The 10,751-nt window shown below is 43.1% G+C and overlaps 1 long non-coding RNA gene across 1 annotated transcript; it reads right to left on the bottom strand.

Moving 5' to 3' along the window:
• Nucleotides 1-1,321: 1,321 nt before the first annotated feature.
• On the bottom strand, nucleotides 1,322-9,038 carry LOC311590091. Its single transcript, XR_014776762.1, has 3 exons — nucleotides 8,910-9,038; nucleotides 8,440-8,553; nucleotides 1,322-1,702 (listed from the first exon to the last, which is right to left on the bottom strand). It is a non-coding gene; the product is annotated as an uncharacterized lncRNA (long non-coding RNA).
• Nucleotides 9,039-10,751: the final 1,713 nt, after the last annotated feature.

Below are 10,751 nucleotides of genomic sequence, written 5' to 3'. Positions count from 1 at the left end.
GGACAGTAGGGGTGATAGTGTACCATGCAAGGTGCACACAATATACAAAATTTGCACACGAGTACAAAATAACAGGAGGGGAACACAAGGCTTAAGAAGACCCGCCCTGTAGAGCTGCCCTCTGGACAACCTACTAAGCTTTTTAAGGATTGGTCTATATATATTACCCTAAATGAACAGAGATAGTTCTTACAGTATGATTTCTGAACCAAAAGCATCAATAACATCTGCAAAGTTGCTTTGAAATACAGATTTTAGACCCCACACAAACTACATCAAAGACTGCTGCAGGACTGAAGTGTAGTGGCTTGTGGTTTTTTGTTTTGGTTTGGTTTGGTTTTTGGTTTTTCAAGACTGGGTTTCCCTATGTAGCCTTGGCTGTCCTGGATTCACTTTGTAGACCAGGCTGGCCTTGAACTCACAGCGATCCACCTGCCTCTGCAGCCCTAGTGGCTTGTGTTTTACAAATGTCCACTGATTTTAATGCACACTTGAACAGTCCTACAGCTACTAAACTAAAATCTATAATCTTGGGAAATGCAGGTAACAGCTTAGCTCCAGTCTCCACCTTGGAATTTCTGTGCCTTAAGCATCGGAATTAAGGGGAGGAAAGATGAGATTCCTGTCCCTAACTGATGTACAGTAAAGAAGGGGAAAGCAGACAGGAAGGAGGCAGATGGAAGGCATGCTTTCATACAGTCCACAGTTAGCCACAACAACAGTTTGGTCTGCAATGATGTATGGCCGTCATGCCCATTGCATCCTAAATTAGATCATTTTTGGAGTTATTCTGAATACAACTGGCTCACTGGGAATTAAAAATTTTGTCAGGCATCTTGGGACTTGGCTGGAAGAAATAATCAATTAAAAATATGCATTCTGTCTCCTTAGCTCTGCCGGGAGTCCTTCACGGAACAGTTTCTGGGAATGGACTCTAATGATATTTTTTGTAAGCTAGAACCAAACCTCATCGCACTTCCCAGGAGTCCAGGCCTCTCCCTCCTGGCCCCGGGATGGTATGTACTTAGGGCCTATTTCACAGAGATGACTCCGGGGAAGAAGAGTATGAATGGCCTGAAGTATTAAGCTGGCAGAAAGGGTCACATTATCATTATTTATTAAACATTTTACTTGCTTCGAGTGACATAACTGTAACTCTGCTTTCTTTTCTCGTTTTGGTGTAAGTGTGGTACATGTGTGTACGTCTGCGTATATACACATGTGCGCATGCGTGTACAGGTGCTATGTGCGCATGCGTGTATAGGTGCACTTGCTTGGGAATGTGCCTGCAGCGACCAGGTTCATTTTCTCTTACCTTCCACCTTACTCCTTCAAGTCCTGCCTCTCACTGAAGCTGGATGAAGCTTATGGTTTTCAGCTAGGTTGGCTGGCCGGCAAACCTCAGCGTCCTCTGTCTCTGCCACTCCAACCACTCAGCGCTGGGATTATGGACACTTACGGCCATGCCGGGTTTATCTTATTCGGGAGCTGGAGATACAAACTCTGGTCCCGATGCTTGTGCAGCAAGCAGGCTTAGCCACGAGGCCATCTTCTTTCCTCTGTAACTTCATTCTTGTATAGCACATGGTGCAGGCCAGAAAAATCTTCAGGGGTCTGGCTCTGTGGTTTCCTCTGGGAGGGTGAAGCTACTCAGCCGTTATCAAAGCACTGGACAGGCAGAACCCACTCAGTTAGCATTGGCCTAGATAGTTAACAGAAATTGTGTCCTGGTTACATTTGTTTGTTAATGTCAGCCACAGTTGCACACTAACTTAGGTCATTACAGAAACCCTATAAAACTGAAGTTGTTATTCCCATTTAGTGGATAAGAAAACTGAGGCCAACTTTTTTTTTTTTGAGACAGGGTTTCTCTGTGTAACCTTGGCTGTCCTGGACTCGTTTTGTACATCAGGATGGCCTCAAACTCACAGAGACCCACCTGCCTCTGCCTCCCTGAGTGCTGGGAGAGGCCAGCATTCTTAAGACTAAATAGCTGGTAAGTATCCTTAATTTCCATTTTAACTGAATGTTTAATATTAGATTTAGTATAAAGACAGAATGAGTCGTCAGAATTGGGGCTTAGGTGGTGGCCTTGAAACCACCATTGGCCTACTGGTACTTTGAACCCACAACAGAAATGGTGGCTTATGGCTAAGACAAGTTATAATAAATAGAAAATACACACAATATTTTAAATGAATATCTATGGATGAAAAGTCACTTATTAATTTTATTCATAAATACAAAATATGTATAAAATTAATATGAGTTATACAAAATATAACATAATAAACACATGTGTGTCCATCACACAGTTCAGCCTATCATTTCTTCACTGTGTCTTTTTTTTCCTTTCTTTCTTGTTTGTTTTTGTTGTTGTGTTTGTTTATTTTAGATAGGGTCTTGCTATGTAGTCTGGGAACTCACTCTGTTGACCAAATTGGCCTTGAACTTGTAGCAAGGTGTCCACGAGTTGCCCTCTGACTACATGTGTATTGTAGCATGTACACACTCTACACACACACACACACACACACACACACGCGCACACACACACACACACACACACATTAATAAGAAAAGAATCCATCTAATTCCAGGCTAAAAGATGAGTCAAAGGGCATCAGAAGCAGAGGCACTAAAGAGGGCTAGGATTCAGCAACTTATTCTATAGAACCAGAGTAGCATCAGTGAGGATGAAGAGAAAGTCTCAGGAGAAGTAATAAGCTTCTAATTAACTGCAATGGGTTTGGTGTGGGAGGCCATGGATGCATCGTCACTGGTCCTCACTTGTGTACAGCAAGCACTTTGCCCGCTGAACCATCATCCCCCCAGCCCAAGACTGGGAATTTTTGGATCCTTTAGCAGCCTTGGGACAGCACTGTCTCCGTACTATTGATTATTGACTAATAAAAAACAAAAGAAACAAAAACCCTAGGAATTTGCTGAGGTCCTGTATCTCATTACACGCCGAGAGTTGCTGGCTTCCTATGTAATCGACTTCAAATGATTGTGCTTGAATCCTCTTGGGCAGTACTGTTGGAATTTGGAAACAAATGTACCACCATGAATGAAAGGAAGCATGTGATTGGCTGAAAGAGAGACTGAAACTGGACCATTTTGTCATCTAAAAGTCAAAATAGTCATATATCCTGCAGCTTTGTGCTTGGAATCATAGGAATGCCCCCTAGGTTTCTGAACTGGCCTAGGTAACCGTTTGCTGCTTTTCCAGCCCCAGCATTCAGACGCTAAAGCACCTGTGAGCCCCTTTCACCTCTTGATAAGGTGGCATGTCTGCTTCTGGAGGGTCAGGGTGGGGCACTAAGCTTTTGCTTTTTTAATAAGCTCTCTGGAGCCTTTTAATGCTCAGGCTGCTGGTTTCATTTTAAGAAAACTGCCTCTGCTTCCCAACCTACCCCCCCACCCCAATCCCCATCAAGGCTAGCTCTTAATGCCAGAGCAGCTCAGAACTTCCTAAAGTAAAATTGGGCAAAGGACCCAAAAACCATCTGAGAGAAATTTAATTATGTGGGTGAAACAGGAGCTAGCTTTCCTTGGAGGTAAGGGCAAGGGTGGAGCACAAGTTAGTCACATGACACATGTAACCTTACCTCTGATTGGATATTTGCACATGATTACATCTTTGGCTGAGTCTTGGACCGAGTGAGCAGGCACATGGAGTATGGTCTCCTTTTTGAGTCAGCCAAGGAAGTACTAACTAATGATCAATACCAATAAAGATTACTGTAATTCTCACTTATTTTATCCTGTGAGACTTGCTAAAGGGAAGGGCAACACATAGTCCTCACTTGGAACATGCCATAGATACTGTCTTGTTGCTGTGATAAAATACCTTAGCAAAAGTGACTTTAAAAGAATGAATTGACTTTTGGCTTCTAGTCACAAAGGAACACAGTCCATCACGGCAGGAAAGACATGGGCGGAAACAGGAGAGGCCTGGTGCTATGGTCAGGGCTGGGATAGCCACATTGCATCCACACTCAGGAAGCAGAGAAGGAACAGGAAGTGGAGTCAGTCTATAAACCCTAGCTCCTGTCTCCCACTTCCTCCAGCAAGGCTGCACCTCCTAAGCATTCCACAACCTTGGTAAACAGCACCACAGGTTGGGCATCCCAGTTTCAAACATGTGAGCCTACGGAGGACATTGCATGCTGAAGCCCCATCATTTCTTGCCTTGGCTCCTACAGGCTCATGACCACCTACTGATGCAAATCCAACTTTAAAAAGTACCCATAGTCCTTAACAGTTACAACACTGCTCAAAAGCGTCAAGTTTCTTTTGATATTCAAAGCAATCTCACACGTGAAAAGACTATGTATCCAATAGCCACAAATAATAAAAAAAATATCTTGATGTAACTCTAACCAAGCAAGTGAAAGAGTTGTATGACAAGATCTTCAAGTCTCTGAAGAAAGAAATTGAAGACAATCAGAGGATGGAAAGTTTACTCATGCTCATGCATCGGTAGGATGAACAAAGTAAAAATGGCCATTTTATCAAAAGCAATATACAGATTCAATGCAATTCCCTTTAAAATTCCAACACTATTCTTTACAGACCTGGAAAGAACAGTTCTCAACTTCATATAGAATAGTAAAAAAAAACCAAAAAACAAAAAAACAAACCAAAAACCAGAATAGCTAAAGCAGTCTTATACAATAAAATAACTTCTGGAGAAATTACCATCCCTGACTTCAACCTGTACTACAGAGCAATAGTAATAAAAATTGCATGGTATTAGCACATAAACAAAGAGGGTGAGCAATGGAATCTAATTGAAGATCCAGAAATAAACGAACAGACCTATACCTGATTTTTGACAAAGAAGCCAAAACTATACAATAGAACAAAGAAACCATCTTCAACGAATGGCGCTGGTCTAACTGGATGTCTGCATGTAGAAGAATGCAAATAGATCCATATTTATCACCCTGCACAAAGCACAAGTCCAAGTGGATCAAAGACTTCAACATAAAATCAGACAAAATAAAAACGACTCTGAGCATCTATCTTCCACCTATCAGAATGGCTAAGATAAAAAACTCAAGTGACAGCACATGGTGTCAAGAATGTGGAGAAAGGGGAACACTCCTCCATTGCTGGTGGGAGTGCAAACTTGTACAACCACTTTGGAAACAAATCTGGTGCTTTCTCAGAAAATTGAGAGTAGTTCTAGCTCAAGACCCAGCTATACAGTCCTGGGCATATACCCAAAAGACACTTCACCATACCCAAAGACACTTGCTCAACTATGCTCATAGCAGTTTTATTTGTACTAGCCAGGAACTGGAAACAACTTAGACGTTCCTCAACTGAAGAATGGATAAAGAAAATGTGGTACATTTACACAGTAGAGTATTGCTCAGCTATTAAAAACACTGACATCAGGAAATTTGCAGGCAAATGGATGAAACTAGAAAAGATATCACCCTGAGGGTTTGAGGGGCGGGGCTCCTGCTCAGTGTTCCCCAGTGTCAGTTACAGACTGAGAAGAAACACAGCATAGGTGACGACTGCTTTTTCCTGCTTATTTCCCTTCACCTCTTTGAAGGCAATCTTTGGGGGTATGACAAGTACAGCAAAGAAAAGTGTTTATCTTCAAAGAGTATCTCTTGACAGCTTTGCCTGTGCTATCCTCGGTCAGAGGCGACGGCAGTGCAAGGAACATTGCAGAACTCAGAGTTCCCAGATCAGCATGCTGAGAGGTACTGGATTAGACAGCGTTCTTCCAAGTGATCATGCTGCAATTAGGGCCAGCGAGGCACTGGACTCTGGTCTTCATTTTGACATTGACATTCTTGCTGACCTTGGGCGAGCTGTTTCCCACCTTTCACATGCATTATAAGAAAATTATTTCTGTCTCTTTGTGCTGCGGAAAGACTTGTTTCCAATGTTTCCAGGGCAGTAAAAAGGTTTTAAGCTGTAGGCTTCCACAGCAGCTGCTCGGTGGAAATCACTCTGGGCAGCTCTCAGGATTCCACATTTACAGGCAGATGTGCACTGCAGTGCTCAGACATTTGTCTAGGAAGTGCAAGACCCTGGGTTCAGTGCCCATCACAGGAAAGGGAATGCCCTTCTCTATTCTTTTTGTCAAGTTCTGCATTTAACCATCCATCAGGAATTTGGGACTCCTTAGTCCATGCCACAAGGGGGCGCTTGGAAGATGCAGATTTTTTTCATTCCAATGTTATTGAAGCCATTTAAAAATTTTAAATAGAAATTAAAATGATTTGCCATTCCTGTACCGAACTGTGATTCATCTAATTTAAAAGTAATTTGTAACAAAAAATTGTCTCCTATTCTTCACATTTTAGATTAGTCTTGTTAATGTGGACAATATTAATATAACAATAACCTAAAGTATTTACAGACAAAAATTCACATGAGAGATGTGGACAGGTTTCAGCCAAGGTTGGAGATCTAAACAGTAGTATGTGATCTCCTGGTGTAAATGAAAGTGAAATATTCAAATTTCTTTTTAAAATGTTATTTATTTAGTGTGTATGAGTTTTGCTTACATGCATGACTGCATGTTCATGTGAGCCTGGTGCCTAGGGATCCCCTAGTCACAGATGGTGATGAGCTACCATGTAGGCTCTGGGAACCAAAAACCAGATCCTCTGCAAGAGTGGCCAGTGTTCTTAACCACTGAGACTTGTTTCCGGACCAAATATAGCAAAATTTTAAAGATATTTCTATCTTTTGTCTTGTCCCTTCCAAAAAAGAGTAGACTACACTTAGTTTTAGGAGCAGATTCCATCATCTTTGCCCTTAAAAATCTGTAAAGTGTTGAGATGTAATCTGAATAAGTTAATAAAAAAAGAAAAAAATCTATAAAATGAAGTTAATAACTTTGAGGGATTGTTATGTGAATTAAATAATTTAATTTTATCTGAAGGATTTGAAATCATGCTTATCATATACACAGATTTATACATGTATATAGGCAATATTTATACATCTATATATTCCTGTTATATTGTTTTATCACCAATTTTTGTTTTGTCATAGCCTCTACCACTGAACAAAGAGAGAAAGAATGACAATGCAAAGTGTTAATATTTGGAATGGTTCTCTATGAAATCTGTATCTATTTATTTTAGTTTGCTATTTGAGGTAAGATCTTACTATGAAGCCGAAGGTGGCTTTGAATTTGTAATCCTCCTGCCTCACCCTCCCAAATGCACCTGCCATGTAATCTCTTCCATTGCTGCAACTTTTCTCTAAGTTATAAATTATTTTCAAGATGAAGTTGAACAAAACAGCCTGATCATAGTGATCTCAAGGCCATTCTGAGTATTCAGTAAGATCCAGAAACACACACACACACACACACACACACACACACACAGAGAGAGAGAGAGAGAGAGAGAGAGAGAGAGAGAGACAGAGAGAGAGAGAGAGAGAGGCAGAGACAGACAGAGACAGAGACAGAGACAGAGACAGAGACCAAAATTCTTTGCTGGCTTTTTCTGAGGTGTCTAGAGACCTTACTTTTCCAGACACATACCTTGCAGCTTCCACCTCTATATTTAAGCTCCCCACCCACGGCACTTTAATTTGTTACCTTTGCACATTCTGCTCTTGCAGTTGACACTCTGTGTTCTGTGTTTGCACCCTGAAAAATGTCTTTCTATTTTTGGCTTTGAGATGGGAGGCTAACCTCAAACTCCTGATTCTCCTGCCTCAGCCTCCTGGATACCAAGCCAAGATGAAAACTCCTGCTTCAATCCTCAGAGCATAAATTCTCTGGTAAGAGGTCTGTGCTATGTGCCTAAGCCAATACGCGGCTTCCCCTGGGGCTCACAGCCTTCTCTCAGATTCCTCCTTTTTCTCATATTCTAAAATTATTCTGCTGTCTTATCCTAAATCCTCAACTTCTGCAAAACAGGGAACCTCTGGCCACCTTCACTATTAATCCCGATTTAACCCTGATTTGGGACTCCTTGCTTTCAGGTTTCCATTTGCTGATTCTGAGGAGCCTGACTTCTGTGGCAGGAGGCTGCCGCTTGACAAGTTTGCTGAGGCTTCTTGTTTTATACCTATTAATTCTCCCTATTTAACTTCTCCTACCTTTTTCTCCTTGTGGAAGAAGTGAGCATCTATTGGTGCGATACTGAAATTCAGGCACCATAATTGTTACGGTCCCTCATCCTCCCAGGCCTTTCTGCTGACCAGATTCTGCCTTGAAGGCTGTTTCTTTCCCTATAAAAATAGCATGTCAGTCCAGCGGTCCTTCTAAGAGAAAAATTATCATTTGTTTTGTTTATACCTCCTGCTTAAGGAATTTACTTGGCTTAATATTTTTTTTCTTAACTTGTAAAAGTTCTTCGAATGCTATGAACAGAAACTAACAAGGTACCTCTATAGGCTTATGTGTCAGAGACCCGTGATCCGTGTGCCCCTCTGAAGACTTACCGTCATTCTGCCAACACCTTAGGAGCGCCGTAAATGACTCTTCTCAAGTCTCCAGGTTTTTATTGCTTTCCTATCATTCAGGGTTGTACATTTTGTAGCTTTAAAAAAAAAATCCTTGGAGAGGAAAAAGCTATGAATATCAGCAGAAAGACAGTCACTTTGAAACGTCACCTACAAGCTCAAATCTTCCCGAGGCTGAAGGTGCCTACACTTGGCCCTTGGGGAGTGAAGGGAAGACTGACTGGGCCCCATGCTTCCTTAGCGCAAGGCCTGGGTCTTTCTAGTTCAGCTTTGTTCCCCGGCCTCTGACTGCGCTTGATTCATGACTGGAAATAATATATTTAGTGAGTAAATAAGTGAATGAGGTCACTATAGTTGTTTGAAGGAATGCCAGAGCCTCAAGTAGAAAAGGAGACCCTGGGTAGATGCTTGAGGCCTCAGATTTGTCTAAAGGTCAGCAATTGATGTACCTGTTTCATATGAAACAAAGACGCTCGGCTCTACCAACTGGGGGACTGTAAGCACCACAAGCTGTTCCCAGAACTGAGGACTCTGAAGATCCCATCCGGTCCCATTATGTCCCTGATGCAGCAGTAGCTTTACTGGAATAAAGGACCACATTAGCCACGGCTGTCCCCTCGGTTGCTTTTTATCAACACAGGACAGTTTCCTGTAGTTGTCAGTGATGCGGAAATGACACAGCCTGACATTAGCACACATGAGTGACCCATAGTTATGCTGCGCGGCTCCTTCCCCCTTGCACTGACCCGCAGTTACTTTCTCCTTTTTTCTTTTTTAGGATTTAATTTTAATTTCAGGTTTGTGTATGTGTGTGCCCAAGGGTGGAATTGCCTGAGGTCAGCAGCAGGTGCAGGGTTCTCTGGAGTTGGAGTTCCAGGTGGGTTGTGAGCTACCTGATGTGGGTACTGGGATCAGAACTTGGGTCCTCTGCAAGAGCAGTCCGCATTCTTAATCGCTGAGCGAGCCGTCTTCTCCAGCCTGAAGCAGTTACTTTTCAGAAGGCCCACTTTATTTTCTGCCTTAGCTCATGGTCCTTTGCATGGGAGCCAAGCCCAGATAATCTTGATCTAGTGTGTGTCTCAGGTTTTCCGAAGACTTTGTTCCTTCTGCTCTTAGAGTCCCGGGAACTGACAAATGATGATGATGGGGCCAGAGGTGGGAGAAAGAAGCCTTAAATCACCGAAATGCGGTGTACCCTGTACATGCTCAGCAGGAACTGAGGTGGGGGGCGGCGGGAGGAGAGGCGGAAAGTGCTGCAAATAAGGATTGGCTCCTCTGGCCTGAGGCTGGCTTGGCAGCAGTACTGGCTCAGCCGTGGGTTGAAGTCCTTTTCTACTTCGGCAGGGCTCAGCCTGCGGGGAATGGCGGAGTCAGAAGTGAGCTGCAGGGTTTTGGGAGCAGGCCAGCATCTACATCTGTTCTCAACTGTAAGCGGACTGGAAAAACACTTTGAGCAAAAGCCAGTGAAGAGAGCACAGAACCGCTGCGCCCAGGAAGGCCAGGAAAGAGGAATTGATCCATTGCAAAGAGGCTGAAGTTAGGAGGCGAGCCTTGACGGAAAGAAAATGCGGGCAGGTCTGGCTTGGTCTGTGAAAGAGTGGCTCTCATTTCTTACAATAGAAGGGTCCAATTCATGGTACACGAAAGCCATATTAACAGCAGGGGTCCACTGTGCCTCACTAATGCCTGTCCTTGGAGGAATAGGAGGAGGAAGGAAAGCTGAGGCCAGCCTGGTCTCGGTAGTGAGAGCTTTTCTAAAACACAGAAAACAAGGAAGCCAGGTCAGACTACAGCCCCATCTGTGCTTCCCACAACCTCAGAGGAGACCGAACTCAACTTGAAGGTTTTAAATGCTTACTAGACGCTGGACGCATTTTAGCGAATTTCATACAGGATCTCATGTCCCAAACACATGGTTGCACCATACGCAACTCGTAGAACATTATATAACTGTTTCCCACTTTTGATATGGAGAAGTTCTCTATCAGCTGAATTGTCATGAATAGCATGTGCTGGGTCAAGAGTTACTTATAGGAAGCAGTTTGGAAACACCCTGGCCTGGGTTCAAATACCAAATCCACCATTTCCGGGCTGTGCGACTTCAGGCAAGCTGCCCTCCGACCGTCAGTGTTTTCACCTGAAATGGGGATCATAACACACGACTACCCAGGCTACTGAGAGAACTGAATGTAACCCTCGCCACCTAAAAGCAACCAGAAAAACATTAGTTCCTTCCCTTCCCCCCCCCCCGCCCTCATTTGTTCCATTTCTCTTTATCATCATCATTATTA

Source organism: Acomys minous (assembly GCF_964271855.1).
Source record: "Acomys minous genome assembly, chromosome: 2".
Taxonomy (NCBI): Eukaryota; Metazoa; Chordata; class Mammalia; order Rodentia; family Muridae; genus Acomys; species Acomys minous.
The sequence above is the reverse complement of the archived record's forward strand: the minus strand, read 5'-3'. Positions and strand labels throughout refer to the sequence as shown.